We start from the raw sequence: 27,938 nt of genomic DNA, 5'->3' as shown, positions 1-27,938 counted from the left end.
ATTTGTCCTATATTTTATTGAAAATATTTTATATAAAGTAAAAGGCCTAACAGTAACTAGTCCCACTTCATATGATCTTTCTAGAGTTCTGGATATGTTCTATTTAATCGAGATATGATTTATACGAATTATTTCCTAATATTCTTAAAAGCATCGCGAATTGTAATCTGAAAACTTTCATCGCATCTCTTATCTTATTAGATTTGGAATTTGAGACATCACATCTTTGAAGAGCATCTTAATTTTGAAGTATTTTTATTTCATCCTTATCTGTTCACTCCCAAGACGATTTTTTTTTATTATTATGTTGCTTGTAATGATTCTTGGTATTGATGGTAACGTTCATTAGTTTAAAAAAAATAAATTTTTTGTTATTAACTTGAGTTTAATTATTTAGAATATTGTTTAACTTCGCTAATTTATAGATATGAATAATGGCAGTGTTAAATCCCGCCTGTCCTAATTAGGATTATATATGTTATTTCTGAATTTCTTAATTTGCAACTTTTGCAATGTTTATAGAATGTTTTGATTTATAGAGTTTATGTGTTGTGGCAAAGAAGAGATCTTTTTATCTTTTCTGCGTCCCTTTATCTACTTAATACCTCGTGCATGCATACAAGGATTTGCTAATATATTATTCATGAAAACACATTAGTGTGGTACTTGGATGCATTTGGTTTTTCCTATCTATTACCGTGTTAACCCGATGCTTTTTAAGATGGAAATTTAAGAAATTACATCCAAAATTTGAATCTTCTGGGTTAATTAGTTGGCACAAAGTTTAGAGTAATCTGTTATTTAATTTGGCACATTAGTTCTCTCCATTGTCAAAGAATTTGGTTATTTAAATTTGAATTGATTATTCAGTTGAAATATTGTAGATTTATTGTTGAAAAGAAGTATGGCATTACCTTAATTCTGATCTTTTTTTTTTTTTTCATCGAAAAGTCGCTGAATTGATTGGTTTAAACAAAATAATTGGCAATATACTGATGTAATTGACAATCAACGCAGTATATAATGTTATAAACAGTTTAAGTTAGTGATAATTATGTTATCAAGTGAAAATTACCGTTGTATATATATTATGCAGTTATCTTGTTTCGAAATTGAATCGTGACTTTTTTCTTAATTTAATTAAAAGAACACAATTCTTGACATCACTCATTTTGTGTAGATAAGTTTTATTACCTTATAATCAAGGATTTAAATCTAATTCAGAAATTAGTATGATTTTTTGTTAGGATGTTGAAATCGAAAAAATGTTTCTTCATGTACATAAAAATATTTATTGATAACTTGGCATTCGTTATGTTGTCATCGGCTCCTTTGATTTTTTTTTTTCCTTGCGTCTCTAAATTATTAAATTTGGGGAGTTGTTACTTGCGATAAATATAACAGATTACTTTTGAGCTCTCGATGTTAAGATTTGTCTCGAATAAGAAACAATTTCGGCACAATTAGTTATTTTTTTTTATTTTTATTTATATATTTTTATTTTTTTGCGTTTTTAAAGTGCTAAATATAAAAATGAGTAAAGCATAATTTGTGCTGGCGATTTTAACAGGAGAAATATAATTAATGTTTTGAGTTCATTCTTTCGGTTGAAATCCTTATTTAAGATAGTGTCGCAAATTTATTACATTTTTATTGTTTCCTTATACACTTAATTTTTATTGGTCAGTTCCTAGCTCAGTCAAGGGACGTGGTAGAGATCTGGACATCAAGACCGGATGATCGTGGATTCGAGATCCAGTTCCATCGAAAATTCGTCTTGTGTACAAGATTGATTTACGTCATATCCGTCAGCATCAAAGTCTTATTATTAATATGATGCAGAAATTGGGAAGATGTAGTCGGCTCAAGTTTTGACCACGTTTTAAAATTCCGGTCCTCGTTCCTACTGCAGCTTGACATCGAGACGCTAAAAAAAAGTGCATATCTTAATTATATTAATGACTTGCATAATTAACCATGCTTAAATAAGAAAAAAATATTGAATGAGGGTGTTTTTGCCTAAAATATTAGATAAAATATAATAGTTGATTCAATACTTAAATTTATTCATATGAGTCATAATTTAAAAACTTTGATTTAATGAAGCTGACTTATTAAGTATATTTTTTGTTAATGTAAAGCAGATGGAATGTTTATTAGATGAAAACTTATTCATCTGCATATTCTGAACTTTTCTTTCGTTTGGCATCAAGGCACGAATTATATTTGTATTTTTTTTTTAATATGAAAGTGAAAAAAGTACTTTTATTATTCTGATAAATACTATTATAATCGCTTTACCTGTTAGCTTTTGCAATTAAATAAATAAACGCGGTTAGAAAATTCATTAATATAAAAATGCATGTTTTAAGCATCTCTAATACTTTTTCTTTTTGCCTTATTCCATAAGATTCTGTCTTATGGCTGTTCAGTTTCATGCTGTAACCGAAAGAAATGCAATATTGCTAATATTTATAACAACATTTGTTCAAATCTCTTAAATCCGAAATAATAGTTAACGATATCTTTATCGCAGAACAAATGCTTTACAATAAAAAAAAATACTATGCAAATGTTTCTTTTGTGCTAAACTGTTCATTAAATAGTTAAACTGAGCTAACTTATTCCATTTGTAACTTATTTCTCGTTTGTTACGTTTCCAAAATTCCACTGTGGTGCTATTTATATACTTTGGAAAATGGTTTTCTTTTAACATACTTATAAACATAGCAATAACTGCAGTCGCCGTTGCGGTCCATTAAAAGCAGATGCTTTCAGATATGTTTCACTTGCTTTGTGATAGACGATATTTGCTGTTGTAATCCCATTATTATAACAGCTGTATCTAAATGGTGTTTTACATTAACAATAAAAAAAAATGTATAATCGTTTTCATTCTTGGATTTTGACTTTGAGAGAGATGTTAATTTCAGAGTTTGAATTGGATCAAATATACTTGTTTAAATAATTTTATTCCAATGTTGTTTTTGCAAATGATAAAGATATCCGGACCATTATTTTTAGATTCTTAATTATGGGAAAATCAACTTGTTTTTTAAATCTTTTCATGATTGCTAACATATTGTACTATTAGAATGCTCAGCTAAATGCAGTGCAGGCATGAGGCAAAGTCAGACTTCAGCCTTTGGTGCCTCTAGGTCCTTGACCTCTTGAAGCTGCATTTTAAGCCCTTTTTTCATGACGTCGGCCTACATTGTTTGAAGACGTTCGGGCTCATGGACCAGGTTTGATGTTACTGACGACCAGGTGGGATAAGCCACAACACTACTAGAATTCGTTAGCAACCACCAACTTATTAAATTGCAGCTTTTCCGAGTCATTTTAACAGAAGTCAAAGCTTTTCCAAGTCAGTAGACTGTCATGCAAAGAAATGAATTTTGCTAAGGAGCTTGAGAAATTTATTCCAGTAAAAAGTAATCCCTTTCTATCCTAAAGGATATGTGTATTTAAAAATGAAATCATCCAATTTTTTTTCATTACTTAAATTTTGCAAATGTTCATTCTGTGAACAAACTAGTCAATGGAACATTTTAGGTCTTCATTTATTTAAAAGAAAATTGGGTGACATTAACTAAAAATTAATTTATCTAATTTAATTAGTATGCATTTTTGAGTTATATTCTGTACTATCATTTACTGGCTGTAACTTTCATCGAGCGCTTGTAAGAACAGTAACTGGGAAACAATTCTGATTTTAACATCAATGAAATATTTTCTTTTTGTGAGAAATGCGGCAAGTGAAAGGTTAACTGTCTCTCCTTCTTTCAACTTGGCCTATAATTTTCTGTTTCCTTTCTTTCTTTCTTTTCTTTCTTTTTTTTATTTTTTAATTTTTATTCTGATCTAATGCACCGTTCCGTTTTGTCCCAAATTTGTATAAGAAAATCGATTATCAAACATTGCTCTAAAATTATTTTCTTGCTAGTTCCTATCCACTTCGGAAATTTCGAATCTTTGATGACCTTGAATTGTAACGGAGAAATCCTTGACTTTTTCGTAAATTGAAGCGTGTGAACTGTCTTTCTTTTGTGTATTGTTTCGGTAAATGTGTGTGCATTAATTTTTTATATGGTGGAGTAGGAGTGGGGATTTCCGTATTGAAAGAGGAAAATCTTCTCAGCTCGGTTCATCACCCTGATCGAGACTGAAAACAGTGGTTTCCGAAGTAACCACAAAACGTTAAAAGAGGGGTGGGTATAAAATGTCCAGACGCTATAATCGGAAATACGGCTCACCGCATTGTAGAAGATTCTCTATTTGAATTTATCGCGATTTGTGACGTTACTTCAATTACTTCTAAAAATTGTTCTACAAAAATATGTTTAAATTTTAAAAAAGGTAATAAGTAAAAAAAAAAAAATAGTAGACAAGCAATATATATTAAAAGATTTAGTAGTTATTTATTTGTTAAAAATTTTTAAATTCAGATTATGTTAAATCGATTTATTTCGGTTGAATAGAGTTTTTTGGAAGCTCGTTTCTTTTAAGACTAAGATTTAAAATAATAATCATTGTTCCCTGATAATCGTTTTAAATGGATTGGAAAAAAACAACAAAAAACCCCGAAATTGTTGGATAATTTAAAAATTGCGAAATAATTAATAACAAAGCTTTTTCTGAAACTACATCTGTTTCTAGCATTAACATTTTTTTTAAAAATTCGAATCCTAATATCCTTCCCCCCCCCCCAAAAAAAAAAAAAATAAACAAACAAAAAATAAAACCAGGTGTGAGCTTAAATAGGAAGATTAAAAAAAATCTTTCAATTTTTATCGAAACTGAACATTAAAAGCAGCATTGAAACAAAGTTGCATAGTTAATGTTTTTTTTCTTGACAGCTTTCCTCTTCTACTTTCTTTCATACTTCGGGGAGGGGAGTTCCTTTCATAAATATAAATATTTTGCTCACACCGGTAGTTACTTCCCAGCATGGAAATAATTTCGTATGTCAATTTTTTATAGAAATAATTTCGTATGTCAATTTTTTAAATTTTCAAAGCTGCGTGACGAATAATTTTAAAATTCAGGAATTCCATTTTCACTGAGTTTTGCCTTCAAATCTGAGAGTCGTTGGATCGCAATTTCCATACAATTAGGTAGTGAGTCCTTATCGAATAAAAAAGAATAATTTGTTTTATAATACAACTAGTAATCGATCGTTGAGAATGTTGTGGTTGGTTTTATGTGATAATGTATAGCTAAATGAAATACCCGGTATTGTTCAGGTTTTTTACTGATGAAAAAAATTATGGTCATAAAAACTTCCTTAAAATCTTGCTTACACATCAAGATTTTAGCTATGTATCGTATAAGAAAAAATAAGAATCTATTTAATATTACGTCTATTTAATATTAATCGACGTCTGTAAAGAAACGCTTTTGAAATAACTTATGAAAAAGCATATTTTATATAAAATACAGCATACAAAATCTTTCTATCGTCTATAGTTTTATTTTGGCGAAATACATGATTATTAAAAACCAATTTGAATAAATAAACTTCAGATCTAAAAACCAGTAAAAAACTCCTGCCAAGAATAATTTTAAAAAGTAAAACAAATATCAAAAATAAAAGTTGTCTAGTTATGGAATATCTGTAAATTTTGTTATTTCAAATTCGTCTGCAACTACTCGGTTATTTCTTAAATTTTGAAATATTAACAAAAATTTTAATCTTTGAAATTAGTATAATAAAAAAGATTTTTAAAAAAATCGAGTTTTAAAATGGTATAACAAGCTTTCTTATGGGATAATTTGCACCCAAAATTTTTGCGGAAAAGTGGCTAAATTTCGATTCATTTCTTACTAATTTAATACTTAATTAACTTTTGCTTCTTGAAAAATTAACTATATTCTTTCTCTTTTCTAAAGTAATAAGTTTGAAAAATTTGTTTGAATTCAACCTGATTAATTAGGAGATGTAGAATATACATATGTACATCGCTATAATGACTTTTGTTTGTATTAAAATTAGGTTGGGAAATTTTAACTAAGAATTTTTGCAAATTATGTTTTTTGGGTCGCAAAGATATTTGTTATGGGCCGCGAGTTTGATGCTCTTGATCTATTTCAATACAAAGTTGAGAGATTTAAATGTTTCTGATAATTTTAATCAAGAAGTGACGCCCGAGCATCAAATTAAGGTTTGAAGGAAATAAAATTAATATTAAGGAATGTTAGACCCCATAAATTCAAGATGAATATCAAAATATATCACTTCTGTCAAATCGCAAAATTATGATACACTTTGTAAATTTTCCTATTCTTTTAAATGTCTTATGGCTTATATTTTGCCTTTTTTTTTAAATTTATTTTTTATTATAAATAAGCCGGAATTAGGATCCCTTGAATTTCTTTTTCGCGATTTTTATTTTTAGAATTTTAAGTAGAAACAAGATAAGCGCTTTTTAAGTGACAGATATTTTTATGAGTGAGTATAAATAATGAGATTTGTTATTGTATGATTTTTTTTTTATCTTTGTTAGTAAGAGTGTCGAAGCGAAAATTGATACATCTAAGCACATACGGCTGATATTTATCTTTTGTGCTTGCATTCTATTAGATAAGAATGAATTAATTTATGGCGCAAAATGTCAACATTGTATGCACAGCATTTTTTATATATAGATAGATAGAGATCACTTTGTTATTTACTAATTCTATTTTTTTTTTAAAATCTGTTGATCGTGTTTATCCGATTGTTATAAAAATGCATTGTTATTAACGTTTGATGGGTTTAAATTTTATGACAGTTTTAATCATAGTTTTTTTATTACAAATGAATTGTTTTAGTTTTTCCGTACTGTGAAGTCCATTAATGTTGGGCCGTGATAATAAATTATTACAAATGTCAAACAAAAGGCGACAATGAATGAAACAGTGTTGAAATAATAAAACGATGAGTTAAATGACAGCGACGATGATGCTTGAGAATATTCCTCAACTATCTGTTGTATAAAGTTACTTGATTGCAATTGCTTTTATTATTTCGTTTCATCTTTTGTTATTTACTATTTGTGAACAAAAAATATGTAAAGCAACGCTAACAAAAATTGACCCTTGTAAAATTTTTATTGCAGATAATATATTATCTCCATGCTGTCCATTGCTGTGGCAAAATGTACACTACTTAATTAATATTTATCATTGCACACAATTAGTGTTTTAAGGTTTATTTTTCTTTATATTACATTTAGAATTCACATCTTTAAGCTCTAATTTAGACTTTAATTTTTGCATTTTTGGGAAGTCTATGAGTAAATTCTTTTTTTTTTTTTTTAATGCTTTTCAAGATCCATTTAATGCCAGCCTTGTAATTTTTTACCATAGTTAGGGAACCGAAACGACAGCTGAATTGTTGAACCCACTTTCCAGATTCTTACACCATACTAGCACGGTTATTTAATATCAAGCTATATAAAATAACTTAACGATATTAACTAAGAATCTTTGGACGTGGTAACATAATTCATCCCTGTGAGAAGATAATTCGAATGGATAAGCAAAGGTTTAATCTATACGAATGCTATTAGAAAAAAAGGGGGGGGGGGGTCCGGGAAGGGGAAGTGTTAAAGAGGAGGTGCATTATGACCTTAAGCACGCTATATGTTTTTTATAAAATTTTGTGTTTTGGCATTTTTCTGGTAACAATTTTGTATGCCGTTATTCGTGTTGTATCGGATTGAATAGTGAAACCCTGAATGTGTATTTATATCTCCATGGAAAATTTTATTTGGGAGGAGGGAAAAAAAAGGACTTGAATGATCAATATCAAAGAGAGTCCAGGTGTTCAAAGCTTCCTTTAGTTTTTCTTTATCCTAAATTAGGAAATATATTCCTTTAAATGTGATAAAATAATTGGGGGAAAAAAAAGAATCTTAAAGGCTTTGAGAATTCTATAACCTCTAAATATAATTTTTCCTAGTATCTTGTGATATTATTAGCCCTTCTTACCGTCAAAAAGTTTTATTCAAATGAAGATGTTTTATCTTTTTTCTTGTTTATCTCTATGCCATAGCTGCAGGATGCTATCAGTTCAGACTGAACCATAATGGCAAGATTGAGATTCACAAAACACCATCTTGTGCTAGCACTGTGTGTGCGTAAGTGAATCTCAATAATGAATACTACCCGTCCATTGTTTTTTAAAACATCATTACTGGAGCTGTAAGGATGAATAACATTTTCTTTGAATTCGTTTTATTTTACAGCTAAAACTATTATCGCCTAATATAGTTAGCATGGGTTGTATAATGTTCATTTTTCATTAAAACACTGAGCAAAAGCCCGTGTTGTTGATGATCTGTGATTCGGTATTCTGTTATCTAACCATATAAACAAGTCTCAGGTAAAATGCGAGTTTTTTAAGAAATTATTCTTCTTTTTGAAATGACATAAGATCTTTTAAGCATTTTTATTTCTAATTACGAAAGTCAATTCTGGCAAATTAGAAAGCATTCAAAAGCTCGTTAACTTAATCATCTTTTCCCACATAATAGGTTTTTTTTTTTTTTTTTTTTTTTTTTTGCAAATGAATCCTACCGATCTTAGGCCAGCCATCTCGTGAATCAGCTATGAAGTATTTGTGAAGCAGCAACAAATTTACGGTGGAATAATTCTCTTGCAGTGTTACATATATAGAGAGAAATTTAACCGGGATTGTGGAATTGTTCTTAAAAGTGAGCTACTATTCAATTTTTATACCTTTCACTCACTTAAATGTTTTTGCAATGTTCGCTTTGTCAGTAAAATATTACCATTTCAGTTTGTAAAAAAAAAAAAAAAAAAAAAAAATGTCTTGTAATGTCTGTTCGTAATTATCATTGATGACTCCATGGTTTTTGAAGAAAGTTAGTTACTTCAAATTATAATATGAAACTTAATTTTATTCATCAGCAATGCTTTGCTCTGTTTCATTGCATCATTCTCTATAAAAAATATTATACATTCATTTGCTAGTGAAGATGGAATCTCTGTATATAGTGTTTGATTAATTAAGAATGTCTTCATTATCCCCTTCCGTGTTTCTTATTAATATTATATTAAACTAGTTTATACATATATTCCAGTTAACACGTGTTAAAAAAATATTAATGCTGTCTCGTAATTTGTTTCCGTGTTGTACAGCATCATAAGTGGAAATAGTTTAAAAAGCCGCTGAAAGTTTTTACTTTCACATATGCGAATTTTGAAGAAATATTTTTAATCGTAAAAAAAAAATTAATATTTGGTTAATATTTCCGGTTTAGACCTCTCGGAAGTTCGAACAATAGATTTTGAGGATTACACATGTATGTTTATTTTCCCGTATATGTATGGTCATTCCATAGTTGATTTATGCATTTTTTTTTTTTTTGAAGTAATACAAAATGAATGCGGTCGCTTAACATTTTTTTCGGATCAGACTGGATCGCGAGTGGAAGTGGTTTAAGGAGCCGCGGATTAGTTTTTACTTTCTCGCTTGCGAATTATACAAAAAAATTGTAGCCGGAGAAGTGGGAGGGGGAGACTCCAAGTTTTTAATGAATTTTTTTGGTTTACACCACTTTTTCCCAAAATTTGAAAAAATTGAAAATGATACATGTCTTTTTTCCTGTGTAGACTTCTGAAACTCACTGGAAAGGTAACTGAGGTCTCGAGAAATAAGTCATTTTTACAATAGAGCAGGGGATCACAAATACAAATGGAAATGACTAAAAGAAGCTTATGCCCTGCAATGAATTGGAGACACCAGAGATATTGTGTAATATAGGGTTCAAAAATTCCAGATGTTAAAGAGGGTAATATATAAAACCTTAGTCAGAAGGAATTTGTGACATCTCTTTTTCTTGAGATCGAATAACGCAGTGATCTTAAATCTGATCTGTCCCGGGATGTGCACACGCAACATTTATGCAGTATCCAAAATAGGAATAAATAAAATAAAATAAAAAGCCACAATGTGAGTGCGATTAATAACGAGTTTCATGCAATTGTGTGAGGCTCATGCTATCAAAGCTAAGAATGAAAATTATTATTATTAAAAACAATATAATAAGATGTCTGAAAGCAAAAGTTAAGTTGGTGATTCTCAGCACGTTAATGACAGCATAATTAGATTGAAGATTGAATTTTTTCTGTACAAAATAAAAGAAATGGGTAAGATAAGAAATTTTTATACCATGAAGTCACATGATTTATTCTTTTAGTTTGTTTCTGTTAACAAGAGAGTAATGCATAAATTGTATTATGAGTGGTGTCTCTCAAATAAAAGAATAATTATTTTAAATGCGGGTTAGATATGTAGGAAACAAATTATTTTTGCAGAGTATTGTTTACAGTGAATTAAGTTTTAAAAAAAGGCGGAGAGGACAGCATATAAATGTGTATCATTGAATGAATGAAATACAAATTTCTAATAGTGCAACAATCCTGTTGCATAAATAACATCATTACAAGTCATGGGTAACACGACTACACTGTGGCAATTAGATACAGCATGACAATAAACCTTTGCCTTACTTAAGTATTTAAAACGCATTTCATCCGAAGTGAGTACTCTCTTTGCATGTTATTTACAATTGTGCTGTTGTAAATTTCAATCCATATTGAACCTAAATTTTTATCATTCAAAATAAATGAAACTTTATATCAGTAAAATGTTTTATAATCTATTTTTCATTTTGATATTGTTTTGAAATTTTGTAATTTTTGTTCTAGCTACATATTAAAAAAAAAGCATCCATTTTTAAAAAAATGTAAATATGTAATAATTTTAGTAAATGGATAAAAATCTGAAAAATTCGTTCATTACTTTAGAAAATCAATTGAAATTTTTTTTTACTTGTGATAAAAATAAGAAATAAGATAACAATCTAGACATTCTCATTAGAGTTTTAGGGAATTTAAGAAAATTTTATTGAATTTAAATTTTTGTTTTAAACATGGTATGATTCAATTTGACCACCTTAATACCGCTATCTTGATAAAAATTTAAGTGTTTCAGTAATTTGTTAATAAGATCTTGGCTACATGAATGAAGAAATTGAGAATTAATGGAAGAAATTGAGTTCGTCGTCCAATTCCATTGAAGATCTGCCGTATATGTAGGCTTGGTACGCATTAACCCCTTAACTATTTTGCTTTCTTCATAATCTAATTAGATGCTATCTGTCTTGCGGAGGATGTTTATCTCATGCATTCAATTTAGAAGCCATAGAATACTTGGAAGTTTTATGTGCAATTTTTGTATTGAATTATAATACGTTTGAATGATGTAGTTTTAGCTTATAAATTTAAGGAGCGATAATTCGATGCTCATATGACGCACAGATCTGACGATTTTAAATTTGCCGTTGGGTATCAGCTGTCCGAACGTCAGTATGGAAGGTGGATACCGACTTGGGACTATCGTTCTCATCTGGTTATGAGGTCCGTAGAAAAACAGTTGATGCCGCTTTGACCCAAGCCAAACTGATCACTACTTACAAATAATCAGTGGAACTGAAATACATTAAAACTATTTCAATTTTGTTGAAATGAAACAATCATTGCGACGTCACTCGTATTATTTGTTCGTTTTAATTAGAAAAATCGGCACTATGGACAGTATAGAAAACAATTCGTACATATTTAATACTTTAAAAAAGTTATCGAGACTTAGATTTTTTTTTTTTTTTTTGAATTATCAAATATTTGTTGGATAAACCGTTCATATAAATAAGGTTCATCAAAAGATTCAACACGTTATTGGAATGATCGTTTAAAAGGCTTCGATCTTCTGAGGAAGCAACGGTCCAATCGCACATCCGTCCTTTCCCCTCACTTTAATAAATATTTCCGTCAACTTGTATTCCACGCCCCCATCATTTCAACATCGCTTTTAAATTGTCTTTCTTCCGAACTACAGATTCAATAACACTCCTGCATATAGGCAAATTAAGTAAGGAACGGGAAATTTTCATCATACTTGGAAATTGATTATACTCTTTATTTAATTAATTTATTTATTTCATGTTCATTTTACCAAGTTAATTCGTCGTGAAACCGATAATGTTATTTGATCACTAAATGGAAGGAGGTAACACTGCTGAAGATAGAGGGGGTGAGTTCAATTAATGGAAGCATTGATCCAAAGAAAATCGTGTTTTCCTTTAACCTTACATCCGACCATCGGGAATTCATCCCTACAAGCGAATTGTTGATCCCTAGTTGCGGCGGATTTCGCATGCATTTGGATACGATTGATCCGTTATCTTGATCAGTACAACCGATTGATCGTTACATTAAAAGCGGCGGCGACTGAATTAACATTGTGTTGGTTCAGAGTAGAAACTAAACTAATACGAAGTTTTTAATTTTAAAAATTGAAAACTTATCTTCTTTGTGTTGTCTTGAAAATAAAGAGAAGTGAAATTACCCAGCATTTCTTCTGGGTCGGGGGACCGGTTTAAACAACGAACATTTTAAAGATATTTGTCTCGAGAATTATTTTAGAATGCTTTTAATGTATTTGAAATGAATTTTTTTTTTCGCTTTTGGAAATCTGACTTAAAGAATAAATTTATGATTTAAAAAAAATGCCCTTGGAATAATAGAAAAATTTAATCGTAATGAAATCAATAAAATGTAATTTATCCTCATGGTTTTGTTAGATAGAGAAGACTGATCTGTTGTGAAAAGGTTAATAAATAATTTTATTAATATCTATTGAACAAGACAATGAATTTGAAAATAGCTTATGTGTTATTGCAGTTACATTAAACTTGATTACCTGCGGCAATCCCACAAAGGGGAAATAAAAAAAAAATGAAGTTAACACTCTCAGCAACGACCGATTGATTATTGAATTATTTTAAGTACTTAAATGTACTGTTTGTTACTATAAATAAAAATTGCGATTACCGCGCCATCCAATTGCACTGAGAATCGGGAATTCACCATATTCAATTTTGAAAGAAACATTTTCTGCCTTTCTTAAGTAAGATTTTTAATTCCTTGATGATTGAATTCTTAAATAATCTCTCTTTTATACATTTATGATAATTGTTGCCTGTATTATCGATATTTTGCACTATTTCAGTTTTTTAATAAGAAAACTAAATATTTAAATAAGGTTGATTTTTCATAAATAATTAAAACTGGAAGTTATGTTTAATGAGAATTATGTTTAATAAAACTTTTTGCAAATTGTTCAAAATGTTTTTTTTTTTTTTTTTTTGTTTTTTTTGACACATTGTTTACAATGTTTCTATAGTGTTACACTTCCAACTTGAAAAGATATTTTTGAAGCTTTTAAGATTTCTAAATTTGTCCTCTTTGGATTTCTTGTCTGTTCCGTGTTGTAGGGATTTGAGCCGGTAGCCTTACTTACCGGAATCGAAAACAATCCGATGCATTATTTTGTAAATAAATGCCAACGAAACTATTATAGATTGTAAGAATATTTTCGAAATCAATTAGAATTACAGCAATTTCTATACGAATATAATTCATAGTTTTCGCAAAGAAATTGTAGTAAAGACGAAACGGATAACATTTAAAATAGCAGTTTTACTAGATAAATATTAAATCCATTTGTTCGATGGAAGAAACTGCCTTTTAAAATAAAGGTATTTTTCGTTAAAGGATAATTTCAGTGACATATTTCTCAATGCCGTTTAATTTTTATGGCTTACTTTTTTTCCTTATCCATGCTATTTATTTATTTATTTCCACTTTCCTCCACTGATCCTACTAAAGTAAAAACTCAGTTTATGCTTTAAAAAAAATTGGACATATGCTTGTATTTAATTATAAATGTGTGTAAGTTTTCATTAAAAATTTGTTATCTAATATTTATTAAATATGTTGTAATGTGGGAATGTTATTTAAAATATCCAGCAGAAATAGATATTTGGATATGTCGGAAAGTGGAAAATTTATTTCAAAACTGTGAAATCTTGCATTCATATAATATAAAAACTCTAATTATTCATTTTAAAAATGTATAATGATACTGTGGGTTATTGCTCTTTCATTTTCTTTTAATTATTTTTATTTCATTTCTCTTGTTACGGTAACATAAAATTTATAGTCATCCAACAAAACTGCTGAAACTTTTCCGTTAAGGTGTTTATTTCATCTTCAACTAATTAATGAAATTGGTTTTTAATTAAGACAATTTTTAAAAAAATGGTTGGAAGTTTCTGTTATGAAATCACCCTTCTCTTAAAATGAATGAGAATTCGAATATCGAAACTTTCTCGGGGTTCCTTTTCTTTTCCTTTGCACCCTGTTTTTCATCAATGAATGTGTCTGCTTTGCGCTCTTTGCTACCCGCTCGTCTGGCAAAATCAGACAGTCTATTCCATTTCGGTCGATAGGGGTAAGAATATGCCGTTCCGTGTGAAGGGGAAACCTTTTCCCATGCGACCTTGTGTATCCGCTTCTCTCCCCCCCCTCCCCCCGTCTCTCTTACCTGCTATGGTTTACGGTCGTGATTTTTTTTTTTTTTTTTCATACTGTCGTTATAGTTGAAATGTCTTGGGGTGCATTGAAACTTCGTTAGTCATCATAGTCTAATGATCGGTGTTAAGTAGACTCCTGTCGCGTTTAGGTGAAAAATTTGTTTTGTTTGTAAGCACGAGGAGTAGAAAAGAATAAAGAACATGATTTTTCTTTATTTACTGTCATATGGGAAATGTTGTATGACGTATAAAATTTTTTTTTAGTGTTTTTGTTATGTTAGTCGAAATTTGCTGATTGTATATGGGATTTTAGAGAAAGCCATTTTCATTGTGAGATATACTCAACAAGTGCAATGTCGTATGAAAAAAATATATTCCGCGACCTCATCTGTTTATACATAAGTAGTTGAAACAGGAAAATAGAGCTTCAGTTACTGATAAATAAATTTAATTATGTTTATTTATAATTTTTATTATTGTTTTAATTGAGTCAGTCTCCTCAGTTATGTTTAGCAATATCGAATCTGACTAAAAACATTGTGGTAAAATTATTATTTAAAAAAAATAAGTGAAATTTGAAACTTTATTGAGTAATCTTTTGAAAGCCGTTATCTTTCTTATTTATTTGTTTTAAATAAAATTACCTGTTAATAGATGAAATTTATGAATTAAAATTTTTAGTAACGGAATTAGGTATTTTTACGTAACTGATTATTAAAATAATCATTTAATAATATATTGGAGCATATATCGAAGAAAAAAAGAATTCGATGGCTTATGGGGAAAAAAAAAATAGCGCATAGTATGAATTAGCTTGAATTAAAAAAAAACAAAAAAACATTTAGCTGTCCCTAAAACTAATTTTGAATAAAATCTGAAATTCAGTATTTATTTTTTTTAATTTTCATTTCAGTTTTCTTTAAAATCATAGAAAATGTTCGATAATATATAAGTTACAATTATTGTATGTATAAAATAAAATGACATAATCATTCTAGAAGATTTCAAAAATATTTAGGCCGAATTTTTTGATTACCGGTTAGGCGATTGACTGATAATGGTATGAATAATAAATGAATGCTAGTTGCTCAAATTTAAAAGAAAAGAAAAAATTTTTAGTTCAAAATATTATAAAAATGACTTATAATTTTTTTGACATTTATTTTGAAAGGTTTTCTAATAAAGCAGTAAATTCTGATAAAACAGTATAAAATATATGTATTTAAAGTTTATATTTTGGTTATACCTCAAAAAAATATTTTAAGATTAACACATAACAAGTATGTATGTAAAAATAAGTTTTTTTTATTCCACGTTGACTTAAGTATATTAAGGAAATGTCGCCATATTCTTGACATAGATTTAGCACACCTCATTTTGTTTCTTCTTATTGTTTCCTCCATTATTTTTTGTGACTTTGGGCATTAATGTAGTATAGTTCTGGCATTCAACAAACAATTTCTTTAAAATATCTTAATGTCATTTTTGTTAATGCAAAATGGATATTGATTCTCCTGATTCTTGGGTTATAATTTAATTTTTAGAAGAAAAATAATTATAAATATGAATGCGTTTTTTTAAATATTCAAAATCACTTAAATTAACAATGTAAAAATGGTTTCAATTAATATACTATTTTTTATATGAAAAAAATAAATGTGTTTACTCGTAATACATAAGTTATAACTTATTTTTTAAAAGAAAAATAATTATGTTCATTCATACGGTCCTTCAAATATAATTATAAAAAATAATTTATATAACTTATCTTTAACTTAAAATCATTAAAGTTGTAAATTTTTGGATTTTAATAATGATAAATTATTGTTATGACAAAACGAAGCTGTATTTATTTTGGTAATTTAAGAAAGCAGCTGAAATCTAAAAAAAAAAAAAAAAAAACATTCAAAACATTAAATAACAAACAGCGTACATTCTCAATATTAATAATCAAAAAGAAAAACTAGAAAACGTGTGTTAAGTTATAGAATGCATAGGCAGATGGCTCAAAATTTTTAGTAATATTAAATGGTATGCTTGCTGAAGAAAAACAAATATTTTTTGAAGGTAAATGAAATCTGCTTTCTAATAGATTTCTTTAAGGTTTCACTTGTGAATAATAATTATTTATCATTTGTGCAAGATGTCAAAATAAATCTATTTTGTTTACAAGGTTTTTACAATAAAAACCATTTTGGTTCTTCTATGTAATAAAAAAAATATTTAAATTTTTTTATGATGTCAGTAATTTTATTAATTTCCTGCTTAAAAATAAAATTATAAGCTAAGCATTAGCTGAATGAACATTTTTTTTTTCCCTTGAGAGAGAGAGAGAGATTTATTTTGAGAGCACTTATTTTTGAGAATTTGTAATAATTGTCTTTAATTTTATTTAAATAATTTTTTAAAAAATAATATTTTTATTTTTTAAATTATAATTTAGTTATTAAGAGAAAATGCACGTATTTTTCCACACAAGAATGGTTATGATATTGATTGAAACCATCTTTAAATTGTTAATTGAAGTAATTCTGAATATTTAAAAACACGCATTCATATGTATATTTATTTTTGCATAAAAAATGAAAAGCAAATTAATTAAACATGTTTGTAAAATGTTAAATGAATTTGAGATAACTTAAAAAGAAAAAGAAAATTAATTTAAAAAAACGCAAAAAATGCTAACCCAGGACCGAACTTCGTCTCGAGAATGCCATGCCAATGCTCTATCCACCATACTATTTGGGAGCTCTCCAAGGGTGACACGCTTTTAGTATATAAGCTACGTTTGAGAGCCATTTTCTCGAAATTGACTGTCTATTGTGCTTTAATATTTTCATGAATAGACATTATAAATGTGTATTACCATTATACAAAATCTCATCTCGAACTGATTTTCCTCCCCTTGTAAAACATTCCGAGTTCAGTTGCCGAACGAAAAACTAAACTTCAGTCTCGGGCAGAATTCTGCAAACATACGTCAAAGTTTTTAAACTACTTGATATTATCGAGTATCTTGCATTTTTCAGTGTCGTAACCAGTGCCGAACTGTTTTATAGGGCACCGCTAATATGAAAATGAGCAAATGGCAGTTGTCTATATAAAGAAAGGCAACATTTATTTAATCTCTCTCAATGTCAAATCATCATACTAAATCACGGATATTCATCTTTCTTCAAAATTTCGAAAAAAAAAAAAAAAAAAAAAGAAAAAAAAAAACATTATTTTACATTCAAATCTGAACCATTATTTTATATTAAACATCGTGAGCTGGATGCGTTGATAGATGATGAAGATAGTTATTTTTAAGTATACGAAATAGTTTGGAGCGGGGTTCCGAAAATCAGATCAGATTTTTAAAGTCATTTTTAAGTATACGAAATAGTTTGAAACGGGGCTCCAAAAATCAGACCAGATTTTTAATTGATACCAATCCTTTTCTTTTGATAAATAAACACTCTTTATCTTTTGTCAGAATCCAAATTATAGGCCCTAACAACTTCAATTAATACAGTTTTGCATGATTTGTTGTACAGTTACCTTTTTTTTTTTTTTTTGCGTTTGTTTGGTCTTTTTGTTGTTGATTGCTAATAATATATAAATCAAGCGTAGTATTATTATATACAAAGAAAATTTTTATCATCTTGAAAGTGAATACAACGTAAACTATCTATCATACACCCACTTAAGTAACATGACCTTGAAAAGGCACTGTCAGGAATTGAGGGTGGATGTGCGGGTGAAAAGAAAGCGCATTGTGATACTTTTAAGCCGACGTACATGTCAAATTGACGCCCATTAGTATTCTGAGGTTAACTCTATAAATCTGATTTCGTTATTGAAAGATAAATTCAAGGACTATTTTCTAAGAGCTTCGACAAAATTCTGTCAATAATGCTTTTTATTTTAGAAAACTGATTTTTTAAAGGCCTTAAAGATATTTATAACGCTCCTTTCTGCTTTAATTTTTTTTTTGAACCCTTAATGTACTTTGCGTAAACTTGAAAATTTGCTGTTGCATTATAAACCAACTTGTGAAATAAAAATTGTACATTTAAAACAACCCTGTTATTGTGAATTCCTTATTTTATTGACTACATATTAATATATACATATATATGATATATATGACTACATATAATATGACTAGCTTATTAAAATTGTTTCATCGGCTCAATTCAAGAAAATGGATCCTCAAATTACATCAATAATTTCTTTAAGCTCAGTAATACAAAATAGGTTTTGATTTTCAAGTTCATATCAGCATATAAAATCTGAACTCAAGTTTGATATTTTATGAACTGTAGGTTTTCTTTTTTTTTATTCGTTTGTTCCTCAAGAAATAAAAACACATAGCCTTAGTTTTTCTATTATTTGTCATTTTATATTAATTATTATCTTTTTGCTTTAGTTTTTTTCCAATTCCAATTAATGATAATGATTATAACTGCTTTCTGAAAGCTATGGTAGACTTCTTGATCTGAACATCAAATTCAGGAAATAATTTCAATTCCAATTTAAGCCTCTTTTGTAGCCCCCCCCCCAAAAAAAAGAGAATAACCTAACCTTATCTTTAAAGTATTTGAATAAAATTATACTGTAATAAGTACTAAACTGTGGTCAATAAAATTTACTCTCATAGGATATAACATGTTTTGTTGCTTAATTTCAGGCGGTTTAAACTCTATCTTCCCTTTGCTAAAGCATATAACATTTATTAATTTTTTTAAAAAATGGAATAGTATTGAATTAATTAAAGTACTTAAAAATTGGTTTCAAATTAACACCTATACAGAATTGCATTACCTTAATAATACTTGGATATATGTGATTGAGTTCATGTGACATAAGGACTGGCTCTTTTGAGTTAGTCAACAAAGATTTATCAAATATCCGCTGATAAAGTTAATTCGTTTCTTAGTTCAGATATAATCCCAATAAAAATTAACGAAATCTATCGGTACCATACAATATACTTTTGTTGAAAATGGGACCAACTAAAGAACTTCTAAAAACGGCAGCATGTAACATATGAACAGAAAACTACGAATGATGAATTTCTTCCACAAAGAATTGTTTCCACTTGTTTTCACTTTCCGAACATGAAAAATTTTTTTAATTAATGTTTCTATCTAGATCAAAACAACATTCGTCTCTACAAGCAACATCTTTCAGAAAAGAAAGTTTTGATTTTGCATAAGAAAGGGCTTATTTGCTTGATTTTAGACGCCGATCTTGTATTCTGCATGAAAGCCACTAATTAAAGTTGAAATACTCTACACAGTCAATTTTGGAATGTTGAGCTCTGGACTGCCTGTCCCTAATCTAGCAAAAGGGTAACCTAAAAAATAGATTTTTTTTCATCACATATATGGCATTCTCACCATTTCTGTCCGGTTGAAGTAAGGATCCTACAATTTTTAATCATTAAATCACAAAGCCTATTAAAATGTTGGGAACTGAAAACGACATTGTATCTAGAACTAGGGAAACATTACGATTGCATATAAAATAAATCATCATCACGACCAAAAGTTTCTTGTTGTCTTATATAATATATATTTATGCAATGATATTTTAAAATCTAATTTAAACTTAATTAATTTCCTAACTTTCAGTTTAATTTAGCCCATATTCATTCTAAAATATTCTCTTATTTCCTGATCCCATTCCACTTTTTCTATTTAATTAATGCAACAAAAGCTCTGTGAAAATGCTTTTATCAGCGATTCCCACTCTCCGAGTGAAGGGATAAAATACTGTCCAGCTAAGCTCATTCTTTTAAAAGGTCCCTATGATTATTCCCTTACTTGTGTGTGTGAAATCCCTATTAAAATCTCACAGTATGTATTCACAAGGATAAAATTTTCATCAGCTTTTCCTGATTTCGTGTTGTGTCGTTCTGTGTTGTGCTCGTCGCTTCTGCTTGTGCAAAAAATCCTGTCTCCCGGGACGGCAATAAAACGAAGTTAAAAAAAAAAAATCGAAAGTCTCTTCACTGTCTTCGACACTGCCTTCTGCTTCAATTATATGCATATATATATATATATATATATATATATATATATATATATATATATATATATATATATATATATATATATATATATATATATATATATATATATATATATATTCTTTTAGAAACTGCACAAGTTCGAATTAAAAAAAAAATATTTTCTTGCTGAGTATTTCAGGAAGTCTCTGAGATGGCTTAAATGTTCAGTTCCTCAAGATCAGGTTCCTCAATGTTCAGTTCAGTTCTCTTCCCTTCTTTATAAAAACGATGGTGCAAATGCCGAACAATGAAAGTGAACAACGTTATGCCTTATTATTAAATAATTTTTTTGAAGCCATAATGATTGAATGATGTACTAGTTGCATTTCGAAATAAATGCTCTCTTCCACATTTGTGGTCAGTCCTTCGAAATTTAAAATTAAGCATGTCTGTGCAAATTTTCTAGATATAAATGTGAAATTTTGTACGTATAGACGAAAATAAGATAAAAATTATACCAATTTACACTTGAAATTATAATGTATATATAAAAATTTAATTTTTGCAATTTTCGTACAATTGCCTACCTTATTTAATAAAATTTTATAATTGGAAGTATGTCTAGATGCAATATTTAAAAAAACAAAAACTTGTTCCTAAGTGCAATCACTTAATGCTTTTCAGAAACCATGCTTACATAGTTGTGAAATTAGTCTTATCTTACGGTCGAATATTTAAGTATTTACTTTTGTAATTTCAATTTTGATTACCATAAAGGTCCTATCTATATGAATCTGTACTTTTGGCTAGAAATTCAGGGACGGAAAAAGAAAAAGAGCGAATAAAATATAAAGTAATATATTTTATTTCTAACTTTTTTATTAATATTCATTACATTAAATTTATATTTATAATTTTAATTTGAAAAAAAAATTGAATGAAAGCAAAAGATGCATCCTGATCTTCCGATTATGGCGCGAATACCTTAAAGACTACGCTGTTTGAACGTTGAAAGAGAGCGATTGCTTACTAAGTATATAAGCTATGCCAAAAGTTAGAAGAATTATTTTTTCGAAATGAGCTAATATTGAGTTTCAATATTTTAAAGAATGAACATCCTAAAGCTGTATTACCATTATACTAAGTCTAATCCCGAATTCAACCTCCTTGTATTTATTTCTAACAGAATGATCTAATTTGTGTCCTTCTTCAACAGATATCTCACTAATGAAACGGAAGTCAACCGAGTCCCCCAAAATGAATCACAAATTTTAGGAGCTAAACAAAAATTTAATTAAAGCGTTTAATTGATCGTATATATGCTTTCCAATAGGATTTCTTTAGTATTATATAAAGGCTCCTTTGTAGTATCATCTTTCCATTAAAAATTTAAACGGAAGTTCTCTTTTTCTTGGCTTGTACTTTTATATATATTTTATTAATTCTTTATTTTAGATACACATGAAAGATTTGCACCCATTCCCCCCCCTCCCATTCACCTACCCTTTTATGCCATTGAAAATGTTAATCTGAGAAATTAATATTGTTTCCTTTGTACTGCAGCATTTATTTGGGATTTTGTATATTTCATCATAGCTTTGCTTTCCAATAAGATTTTCTTTTGTTATATAATGTCATGTTCCTTAGGTACCGAAGTTTTGTTTTGTTTAGTTAGGCCACCGGTATTCCATGTCCATGCTTCATGCAGGCATCAATTATCGCTTCTCAAACTTATAAGCTAACATTAACCATAAACATGCTCCGACTTTTCTCAGACTGGTTACACACACAGCGTTTTTTTCCGCTGCGAATATTTTTCCGCTCACAGAAATCGAAGGTTTACACATACGGCGGTAAAATTTCCATCGCCGTCTTAAGAGTCGGCGTAATTTCATTAACAAACCATTTACTTTAATCGTGTTATTTAAACTGTTTACTGTTTTAAGTATAATTTGAAATTAATAGAGTGCAGATTCTATCTTTATTGTTATTTTGTCGTCGAATGAAGAGGACAGGGAAAAAATCGACTTATTTGGATTTATTCAATTACAAAAAAAAAAAAAAAAGGAGTTAGGAGGTTTTAACACGTTATTTGAGGATTTGAGGCAAAAGAAATTGGCATGGGCTGCTAAAAGATATCAGCACAAAAATACCAAAATGAATAATTCTATTCAGCATGTAGAAATGCTGGCAATAACTTTTGATATCTCTAAGTTGGAGTATTAAATTGCAATGAGTAATAACTTTTTTACTTACTATTATTTTCGTACATTGTTATTATAAAGTTTTGAAGGTAACTTTGTTTATTGGTACAATTCCATAAAAACATACCAATATGATCAGAACCTTAGATACGTTTTATACATATAAATATACAATTAGAAATTAATATACAATTAATATTAATATATATTAATTATATAATTAATATTACCATTCAGTTGTGCTGATGAGCATTGCCAGGCACAGAAAGTACAGAAATTTCATACTTTTCTGTTGGTGATATTCAGTATTTGGGCTGCATAAAAATTTGTTAAGGTCGTATGCTGAAACACATTTGACACTCGAAAAGAAAATATTCAACTATCGATTTGTCAAGCAAGAAGATACACAGAATGCTCTTTTGATATTCTCAGCAATAAATGAAGAATATTCCATTGTCCTTTTAATATTCTACCACAATTTGCGCATGATATTATTAAATCCTGTATTATTCTTCATAATTATGTTAGGGATAGGTATATGATTGAGGATACAATGTCAATTATAGGATTGGAAGATATTCACGGAGAGAATATTACAAGAGAAGGCTTCAAAGCAAGCAATATGAGAAACATTCTATATAGATATTTTGTTTCAAATGCAGGCATGGTTTCCTGCCATACATCTACAATATAAAAATATTCTGATCGCCATGATATTAGAGACATATAACTGTAAAATATGCCGCTTTCTTATTTGAAACGAGTATTGCAAGGAAAAACGTTTTTCTTAGCATTATTTTTATTTATTTGTAAAATATTTCTGATTTATTAGAAATAAGTTAAAAGCATAATAAAACTCTTTGAAATGCGTAATATCGTTACTAATTTTCCAATAATGTTTATATTTTTACAAAAAAAAAAAAAAAAAAAACATTTGTTAATAATAGCCAACTCAAATAAAAAAAGATTTGATAATTAAATCCAGAAACAATTGTGTAATGTAAATAAAATTCTTTGGAACTAGAGATTGTTACTACTGTCATTTCTAGATTCTCAAAATTATTATTATTATTATTATTATTTTACACTACTCTCTTATCTAGTAAGTACATATCTAGTAAGTATGGATTTCCTATAAATCGTTTCTCTCTTTCTTCCAATAAATCAAATTACAGATTTCTCCAACCGCTGCGTTTCTGTCTTTAAAAACTCATAAAACAGGTCTTTCTCGGATTAAAGCAATTAAAATTTAATTATCGATTTTAACTCACTCATGCTCATAGATGAAAACCTATTGATGCTAAAGAAACATTGTGTTTTATGCAGGAAGGTGAAACTCACTGTGAAAAAGCAACTCTAGACTTTAAAAAAAACGCCGTGTGTGTAAGCTTGCATTTGATTATGTGTGCCAGTACTTGGACAGCGACGATAAAAATACCGTTGCCGCCAATGGCAGCCGGCGTCTGCACAGCGTCCGCCAGCGGCAAACTGACCGCGCGTTTTTTTTTTTTTTTTTCCCTGCCTAATGTGTAAGCTCTAATTTACTCCAGTGCACTACTGTTGTTATGGTGGCGACGGTAAATTTACCGCGTCGGTAAAATCCGCTATGTGTGTAACCAGCCTAAGGCATACGGAAATATTGAATGATTGGAATGTCGTTTCAACATAAGGAAGAATTTTGTTTGTCTTAAGGACCATCACCGGCCACAGTACAATCCCTCCCATAGATGGCACGTCCCGTCATTAGTAGGGATCCCATACCATTTCTGTATCCACCAGGAAGGGAGGACGAGAACCAACTATCATACCGGAACTTTCTCATGTCCATATATGAGGTGCCCCCCTGGGTGGTGACATAAAATCGTTCTAAAATGCAATAATTTAACACAAAACTACGTAAAATCCATAAACACTTGTATTCTATGGATTCTTAATTAAATAAGCAAGGCATCCGGGTGGTCGAGAATAATTAAGGAAAAGCCGGGAAGAAATTTGTTATGAAACTGGATTTTTTTTTAATAAATCGGCAATTTTTAATTCGCTGGTATATTTTTGTAAGTAGAATGAAGCATCGTTGGCAGCTAATGGAAATCAAACGTCTACTGATAGTCTAAAACAGACTGTGTAAAGGAAAGATTAACCACCATATCTTATTTATTGCATAATATGTATAAATATATAATATTTTTTGATTTGGGAAGAATGGGGATGTGAAATACACGTTGAAGTAGTGATTTACCAAAGTGGAGAAAAAGGCGGATGTTTGAGTGAACCGTCGCTTCGTGCAAATTAAAAAAATTGAAGTTTGCAGATATGTCTTTCGGCCTAAAAAAATCTGGAATGATATCTTTTTTTTTTTTTTTTTTTTTTGAAACCAGGATTAAAAAAACTGTGCAACACTTTGTAAGTCTTTTGATACACCTTCCTTTAAAAATAAGGTCAATCGGAAAATGATATTCTTCTTCAAAGAACAAATTTATTTCTAAATTAGATACCATGAGAATATTTGGTTTTTTTTAGTCGGCTTTTTTATTATTCTATAAGCCACATCCTTTAATATTGACGATAAACTGTTGATTCGAGGCTATCGAAATATACGCACCTTGAGAACGGTGTCACTGCTCGGATTCCGATTGACCACGTGCTTCCAAAGGCTACCTCCGTCTGAACGCACGCTGGGTCATAAGAACGAGGTTTAACGTTGTAATATTTCCACTCCGAACGTACTCAGGTGACGTTTGGGCGTCCACTAGGGGAAGAGTCCCTTGAAAACACGCATGGGGGGAAAATGCCATGTTTGAATTTAGAAGATTGCCCGACACCTGATCGGCGTAGACACTAAACTCGTATAACCTTGGAATGATGAAGCTGAATTTCGTGTTAAATGGTTTGGAAGTGTTTTTAGTTATTTAACGGGTGCCTCATGTTAGCCTTGAAAAATAATTACAAAGCATGCCTCGACTTAAGTGTCGAAACTGCTTGATCTTTTATATTGGTTGGAATTTGTGGTAGCAAAACGCTACCCCTTTTATGTTCTAAAATATTTGTTTTTGAGTTTCAATTTTTTTTATATAAATTAAGAAAAAAGCGTTGTTTTGATTGTAAAAATAATCAATAATAACCAATTTTGAATTGAGTTGTGTTTATAAGATTGAACATTTAAGCAAATCCCTATATGCTTCAGCACCTCCTAAATGTTAAAGACAATGGCGCTGATTTTTGACATCACAGATAGTTGGGATTATAGGATTGACATGCCGTATATGACGTCAGCTGTTTCCAATTAATGCATATCTTAACCTTTAATAGTCGTTAAGTCACCTCTCACGACTGAACTGATTTGTCAGCTATATCATGTATAAAAATCTAGCGTTCGATAAGGAACGCTTGCGATCTCTTCTGGAAACAAATTCCATAGCAAGAAAGTCCCAATTATTTGTGATATCAGAACTCAACGCCTCGACCGTTTTAGGTGTTGCACGCTCCCGCACTATTTAAAATCTTTCTAGTAATACATAGCAGTCCGCTTTCCACTGTCGTAACCCATATTTTAAAAGTGGTTCAAACATTAAGCCAGCATAGTCGCTGCCTTTCAGATCGTACATGCGCAGAAAGAAGAAAAGACATGGGGAAAGTTATGTAATTGTCCCATCGGGCAAGAACTTGCCATTGCCATGCTCGCCTTATTGACAGTGACAATATTGGCTTAATGTAAACTCTCCTTCAGAAAAGCTTCCTGTCCATGCCTTCTCATTTCCCGAGTAAATTTTCTCATCGGACTTTTGGAGTTTGGTTTTGTAGTAGTATTTTTTCTATGACCTTAAAGTGGGCTGTGAGAGACTTAGAATTTAATTTTGAAGTATTTCAACACTTTCCTCTTTCAACTAATTAATTACAAAAATAAATTTTTTAAAAAAGTATGCTCGTCTATAGTTGTGTGGGGGTAGGATTGATTTCGGATCATCCAGTTTAGAAAAGCCTCAGAGGAACCTAATTTATTATATTTATTACTTCAGGGAATATGTTACAATGTTGAAAGAATAAAATTCTATGTGATATTTAGTTAGTGGGGAAATCGGAGTATCATAGCTTAAGCTAGCAATAACTAATTTTTCGTATTAGTTTGCATTTGTAATAAGATTTAGCAAATTAAAATAAAAAGTCTCAGAGGAACCTAATTTATTATATTTATTGCTTCAGGGAATATGTTACAATGTTGAAAGAATAAAATTTTATGTGATATTTAGTTAGTGGGGAAATCGGAGTATCGTAGCTTAAGCTAGCTATACTTTAAAATTTGCACTTAAACTAATTTTTCGTATTAATTTGCATTTGCAATAAGATTTAGCAAATTAAAATAAATTTAATAAAAACTGGTGTAAGTTAATATGCCTAGCTTAAAAAACCTTTGTATTTAGTTAAAAGTTTTCGTTTCTGGAATAAAGGTAAGTATATATTATTTTAAAATAATACCGTTGTCAAATCTGAATTTTTCGCTGAAGGCAAGTTTTTACTAAATTTCGTCTCATGTGTAAATGACAATATAAATATATAAAATATATAAATGGCAAGAAATGAACTTTTATATGTTTACTTCTGTTGAAATACTAATAATAATAAGCCCAAATGTTTCGAGAAAAAAAATTATAGCCACATTAAATCAAATGAAATGACAGATAAGCGGCTGTTTTTCTGATTTTGATTGTAAGATTTTATGTTTGAAAGTTTTCAGTAGTAATTTATTTGGATACATATTGGAACTGAATACTGATTTTGCTTTAGTTGATTTTACTTACTATTGCATAAAAAGCAAAAGAAGGATAATTGTAAAAACCCAGTTTTCTTGGTTTGCAATAAATAAATAAAATTAAACATAATAAATATTTTAACTATTTTATACATTTTAGGCTACAATTTTTAATTTGTTATTACAAATGTAATAGGAATTTAGAATCAGCCCCTCCCCCATATACGTTCTACCAATACGGAGTTGAAATACAGCTTATCAGTTAACTTATTATAAAGATTTCAAAATATTAAATGTATCTTTTAAGAATACATACACGTACAACATTCTAAACTTTAGCCTAGCATATCATTAAATGAATGTAAAATTGGTTACAGAATTTAATTGTTGCAAGGATAAAATAATTCGAATAAAACGAAAGTGTGTAATAAATTGCATGCAAATTACTCAGTTAGTAAATATTTTTTAATAAGGTTCATTCCTTTGTTGATAACTTTTTCGCCTTGTTGACATTCAAGGATTAATTTTTCGTTAAATAATAG

The 27,938-nt window shown here is 29.3% G+C and overlaps 1 protein-coding gene across 1 annotated transcript in view; it reads left to right on the top strand.

Annotated features, from left to right (window-relative positions):
• LOC129960158 (mothers against decapentaplegic homolog 3-like) overlaps positions 1–27,938 on the top strand; it is a 102,667-nt gene that overhangs the window by 30,884 nt on the left and 43,845 nt on the right. The window lies entirely within an intron of this gene.

This window comes from Argiope bruennichi, chromosome X2 (assembly GCF_947563725.1).
Source record: "Argiope bruennichi chromosome X2, qqArgBrue1.1, whole genome shotgun sequence".
Classification (NCBI taxonomy): domain Eukaryota; kingdom Metazoa; phylum Arthropoda; class Arachnida; order Araneae; family Araneidae; genus Argiope; species Argiope bruennichi.
This window is presented reverse-complemented; position numbering and strand designations above follow the sequence as displayed.